This window comes from Anneissia japonica, unplaced genomic scaffold (assembly GCF_011630105.1).
Source record: "Anneissia japonica isolate Jap-2015-1 unplaced genomic scaffold, ASM1163010v1 scaffold287717_len1600092_cov198, whole genome shotgun sequence".
In the NCBI taxonomy this organism is placed as follows: domain Eukaryota; kingdom Metazoa; phylum Echinodermata; class Crinoidea; order Comatulida; family Comatulidae; genus Anneissia; species Anneissia japonica.
In genome coordinates this window covers 1,463,436-1,470,086 of record NW_022755469.1, presented here as the reverse complement: position 1 = coordinate 1,470,086, position 6,651 = coordinate 1,463,436, and the positions used below count along the sequence as shown (strand labels likewise).

The 6,651-nt window shown below is 37.5% G+C and overlaps 1 protein-coding gene across 1 annotated transcript in view; it reads left to right on the top strand.

Moving 5' to 3' along the window:
* LOC117123462 overlaps nt 1–6,651 on the top strand; it is a gene marked incomplete at its 3' end in the record, with an annotated part of 29,393 nt that overhangs the window by 840 nt on the left and 21,902 nt on the right. The window lies entirely within an intron of this gene.

Genomic DNA, 6,651 nt, shown 5'->3' with positions numbered 1-6,651 from the left:
CCTCTTTAAACATACGAGATTTCCTATTGGTCAGAAAGATCGATTTGACCCGTAAATGACCTCAGCAGTGATCGGCGATCATGGTGCGATGTGGCCAGGCCTGCCTTCGCTCGGTGTTCACGACGAGTGATCAGTGATGCATAGATCGTTTTTCTGTCTGTTTACGACTTAGAAAGTCCGTTTTTTAAAACGAAATTTTTTTTTTTTCAAAATAATGAAAATTTTCGTGCGGTAGCTTTTTAGGCATGCAGGCGGTAGACGCATATCTACAACTTTCATTCCCGTGGCCTTAGCCTCATTTTGTTTGTATTTTAAAGTTATAATTATTTAAATATTTACTGCTTTTATGTTGTGATTCCTTTAATCTTTCTACTATTGAATTTGTATGTTATACTACTACTATTATTATTATTAATATCATTTTATTATTATTATTGCAACTTTCAACTTTTCAGTAGATAGATTTAAATTTTTTTCATATCTAACAATACATATAAAAAGCGTACATATAAAACCAAAGAATCAATTACTAACCAGGGGCGGATCCAGGATTTGAAGCATGGTGGTTCAAAATGTTTTTAAAAAAAAAGAAACCCAAAAAGAATGGGGGATGGGGGGGTGGTCTTCCCCTGAAAAAATGTTGATTCTTAGATGGCCGGAAATGACCTTTCTCGACTTCTGAGGTGCCACCACCACTTCCCCCTTGGTTGGTCGTATGATGAGCAGTAGTTGTCGTAGTTGTTTGAATTTTATCTGGAAAGTCGTCATCCATCTTCAATAAATTTTCAATCTAGGCCTAGTTAAAGTTGATTTCAGTTGGAATGTTGATGAACAGAACGATCAATTCTTTCATTCATTCACCTTTTTTTAGGTGCATGTGACTCGACGGGTTCTCTCGCTGTACAGTGCAGTGACGTGTAGCTGTTTGTGAAACAAAAAAATGTGACGTGACTAAATATAGTCATGATGACATCACATCATGACCATATATAGGCACATCATGACAAAATATGGGCATACAACAGATGTCTGTCAAAGGAAATTAGATAGTGTTAGACAGAGCTGAAGAATATTTTGAGTTTATGAAGCATCATTTTCATGATGTAGTGGGTCAGTCACTGTCAGTACTGTCTCTTATACACATCTAGATGTGTATAAGAGACAGGCCTTAACCGACTCGGCCCTTAACCAACTCGGCCCATGAACCAACTCGGCCCATGTATCGAGTCGCTTTTGGAATATTTTAATGGGAAAGCCTTTTAATGATGTATTAAATCTTAATACCGTAATTATATTATATTAATTTGTTGTCACACATGATGTTTGTGGTTTTTGCTAGATTTTTATGCCTGTCTGTTAGTAGCGATGATTTGCTGTTGGTTTGGAATAAATAAATAAATAGAAATAGCCCGGTGAGTGATTTTGTCGGGCTTATGAATATAAAAGAAGCCTGATAAAATGGCCATTAAAATGTACTGCTATAATTAAACATTATTGATAATTTTATATGGAAAGTATGAAAATACTATATATTTTCTTTATTTTCATTCATCATATCATTTAGTATGAATTTACTTGTACAGAATTAGAAACATAACTTTTATGGTAAATGGAAACGTAAAAAACAAACAATAAAACAAATGTTTGACAACTATTTTTCATAAATCTCCATTTTATTTAAACATTAATAAACATGATTAAAATACATATCGTAATTAAATGGTAACGCAACAATTGATAAAAAGGGCATGTCTCAAAACAGTCGACCAGTAACATTTGCGTTAATTCTTCTGTATAAAACGAAAAATAAGTAAAACAAAGTGATACTGTAATATTTATGGGAATTTATTTGTGTAACGTTTCTTTCCACAAATTATATAAAGTACTTTAAGAGTTATGCTTAACGAGAAATAGGCCTAGGTTCAAGGACAAAGTCATTTAGGCCAAATTGGTGTATGGGCCGAGTTGCTTAATGACCGAGTTGACAAGGGCCTAGTTGGTGAATGGGCCGAGATGACATGGGCCAAGTTGGTGTATGGGCCAAGTTGGTGTATGGGCCAAGTCGGTTAAGGGCTGAGTTGACAAGGGACGAGTTTAGTTCATGGGCCGAGTTGGTGAAGGGCCGAGTTGGTATGGTCCTAGTCGTTTAAGGGCCGATTTGACTTGCAGCCTACTTTACTACTAGTACCACTAGGACTAGTCTACAGTGTAAGGCTTAAAGCCAAGGTTTCGTGCACAATTTCAGACTTCTGCACAATTTGCAAACTGTGCAGTGATTTCTTTGCACAATTTGAAAAATGCAAGTTTCTGCACAGTTTGCAAATTTTACAATTAGATTGTTGCACAGTTTTAAAAGGGGGGGGGGGTGATTGCCGGTTATTTTTGTGGGTCTTATGTTTTTTGGGGGGTGTAATTTATTTTAAACAATTTTTTTAAATAAACCTAATGAATAATACCAGTATAGCATGATGGATGACAATTTTTACATTGAGGTATTCAATCTTTCAGCAAAATGCATGGGCTAGGCCAATATTGCAGTATATAGCCGAATTGCGTATGAATAAATAAAAGTTAAAACATAATAACAACATTAAATTGACAACTTTAAAAAATACAGAATAGTCCTATGACATCAATGGAAGGATAAAAAAAGTTGATCAAAAGCAACATTAAAATGCAAGACAAACCTAGTCAAGCCTAGGCCCAATTATACTGTACTTTCAACCATCATAGTCTTAATCCATATAATCTATTTGTCCAACAATTATAAATTTATGCTCAATTTAATTTCAATTCTTACTAATTATAGTCTAGGTCTGGCCTAGAGGCTAGAGAGGGAGGTAGGCACGATACGGGAAGCTTGGGCCAGGCCTGATGAAACTATATTAGACCTATTAATAATATTTATTTAGTAGTGCTAAACACTTAATAAATGCAATTTTTATTCTTATTTCTTTCATTCTACCGACCATCGTGGACCACACTCACATGGCCTAGCTGGTAGGCTAGGCCTAGCCCAAGGCTGTTTTATCATTGCAAATTCTGATCGCTTAAAACATCGAAAAATTGCCGTATATCTCCTAAAAAATTTCATTACACCTATGCTCATTCATAATCTAATAAGTTAATATCAACATTAGTACATAAATTTAAATGTCACATTTCACGATAATTGCTGAAAGCAGGGTTCGTACGCATCCTTAAATTCCTTAAATTTCTGGAATGTCCTGGAAAAACGAATGAGCATTTTGCAGTACTGGAAATTCCTGGAAATTTATGATTGTCCTTGAATAATTCTTCAATGTCCTGGAAATTTGATTATTTACACATTTATCGTATTTCGCATGATATACGTAAATTCCAGGTCATGATTAAAATAAACTAAAAAATGTTTGTTTTTGTCTTTTCAATACTCATACACAAAGTACAGACCGTTGCCCGCATACTGTAGCTATTTCTCAAAAGTAGGGCGGCATGCCTATAGTATTTTACTTTACACACGTGCGGCTCTCGCTCTTTGACGTTACACAAAGGAGACGCGCGGCGGGTACATTGGAGCACTAATAATTTTCGGTACTGTGAAATACATGCTAAATTTGGGCATGTATACACTGTCGACTGATTATGTACTGTACAGCATATTTTTTTTAGCGCAGGCAGGGTTATGGCAGTCGAGGCGTTGAAAACACGAAAGAGGCAATCTAAGCTAGATGAGTTCGATAATTTAAAGAAGAGTAAGTAAAGATGTATTGCGCTGATATTGAAGGTCTGAAAAAGTAATCTATAAGGTTTGCAGATCAGGCCGAGAGTAAATGTAGTCTGACCATAGAGAAATGTTCTATTTTCTCTATGGTCTGACCGTATCGCCAAAAGTGAACAACCTGCGCGTTGAACTGCCGCTGAGAAAAAGTCATTACTGGCAGAAATTGAGGCGAACATTGCCTTAAAATTAGAAAAAATAAAAAATATGTAAATCCATAAACTACCATACCTATGACATTGTTTCGAATAAAGTGGATTTTTGAAAGGAATAGGCTGTCATTTTTGTGTTGCTATTCTGTGTTAAATTTAGTGCTTGCAAATGTTGATAATTGCTTTACGTATAAACAAATGCAAACATCGCAAACACATTGTACGTTAACATTTGCTGTATAATAGAATTTAAAAGTTTACATAGGTTTATAATATTAATTATAAATAATAACCATGAATACAGAGTTGAAATAAACGACTTGGCAATGTACAATTTAACAAGTTTCAACATTTTAATGACCAATATGTATGAAATATGAAATAACAATTAAGATCTCCGCAACGTGTATCCATAACGAAGGAGATTAGGACACCGGGGGGGCTATTGCTTAGCAATGTCAACATCGCTACAGCTTCTTTCATGTAAATTGTTGAAAAGCCCTGAACAGGCGTACACTTCACCGAGGCGTCACAATGGAATCAAGTTATTACTGACACGCCGGTACCACAAAGCCACCGATAGGTTTAAGGCCGCTTCCCACTGAACGCAATCAAGCGAATTTTGCATCGAAATGGCGTTTCCAATGTGAACATGCAAACAAATTTGTAGTCGAACGCGGGAACGCCCAATATTCGAACTTTGACGTGGTGCGGGCAGTGGTCGCGGAGGCTTCGTCTGCAAATTCACAAGAGTTGATCCGAGACCAACTTTTTCAGATTCGCGAGCGAATTCGCGGCCAATGGACCAATCGCAAGGCTTAGATTCAATTTATGTCAAAGGTCAACAATAAAGTCACGACATTGTCAAAACAATATACAGATACAGATGTGCGAGCGATGACCGACGAGTCCGTTTCATGCAAACTCTGTGGAACAGTAGGCTACCCTTGTTTAGGTCTGTGACAAGGGAGCAAAGAAAATATGTGACAATGCGTGGAAAAGGATTTGCAGAGACGAGTTGAGTTATTACCTCTTTCTACCATTATTAGTCCTGTCCAGCCTAGGCCTCTGATACCCTGCTACTACCTGAGACCTACAGTAGGGTAGGGTAGGCTAGGCCTACTATCTACCCTTAGGAGGCCCAGCTCTAGGCCTTGAATAAATATACTAAAAAAAACTACCGTATGTTTATATTCACTCTTTTCATTCATTATAGAGTTCTGGGAATGTTAATCCTGAGGATTTTATCTGATTCGTCTCACAGCCCTTTTCCTCCGTCTATCAATGCGATAACAAAATCCCTTCTCTGTTGCCACCCGCCATTTCGAGTTTTTGCGCGTGGTCTTGTCAGTCAGCAGTGGGAACAGGCAAGCGAATCATTGGAAGCGAGACATTCTTTACCGAAAGTCAACTCTTGTGAACTTTGCGCGATTCGCTTCGCTTGCCACATGGCGCTCGACGCTCTCGCTTGACAAGTTTAGTGGGAACCAGCCTTAGCGATAAGACCATTTTGTACGCGCACATTTTTGTTGCCTAGTAGAGAATCAGGTCTGCTGTAGTTCAACTGTGGGCTCTGTCTTACTTGCCACACTCGTGGGATGAATTCCTTTGCTTATTAGCGCACGTGTGTGACAAGTAGAATTTCCCACGAGCGTGAGAAAAAGACACCGATCTATCACCTCTGAATTAGATTTAAGTAAAACTTAATATGCAATCAACCAACAGTCTTTACTGTGATGGAAACAACTAAATTGATTTACTAAATAGAAATATGCATAAGTATGGGGTGCCATACGCAGCAAAAGTCCATGTTAAAATCAAAATGTAATTGCAAAATTCAATGTCTGATTTATCAAAACGTAGGCGTAAATTTCTCAAAATATAGATCTAGTTTCCCAAAATGAAGTTCTAATTTTTGAAAACGTAGTTAAAATTTTCCAAAATGTAGTTCTAATTTCTTTAAAATGTAATTCAAATTCAAAACGTAGGTCTGAATTAATCAAACGCCCTCTCCAAACTCTATTCCAAAACGTAAATCAAAAACCAGGCTGGTTTGCATTTGACAACAACACTAGAAATGGACTTTTGCTGCTTATGGCACTAGACTTGCGAAATGTAAAGCAAAACTAATCAGCCAAGCATGACGTGGGCCTGTTCCATTAATGATGGGGGAATCATTTTTCGCTGTAGTCCAATTCCGTGAACAACGCTTCCCAGTGCGTCTGCTAATTTTTAATGGCCAGGGTACCGCGATCACGAGCCCTATGCTTGGCATTATAGGCCAGGCTTATGTGGGTTGGGATTTGCAACAAGGTCTTGGACTAGGCGTCTATACTATAGTAGGAGGCCTGGTCCTAGCCTAGGCCTATAATATATTTTATTTTTTATTTTTTTATTTAAAACATCTTTAGGCAGGATAACATATACAGGCGAGATCTTACCGCTGTTTTACAATGTGGTCCTGCAAACACATATTACAATAACAACAACAAAAGTAACCATCACAGTACAACAAATAAACAGCAGTTAAAACTTTGGTGGAAAACTATCCCCCGCCGGACACCAACCCGGTACTTCTAAGTCAAGGTTTCGGGCCAGGAATTACAGCTCAAGGTTATGCTTATCTACAACTTAACTACAATATGGTAAAAACTATCCCCCGCCGGACACCAACCCGGTATTTCTGAGTCAAGGTTTCGGGGCCGGGATTACCAGGTAGGACAAATACTGTATAATTAC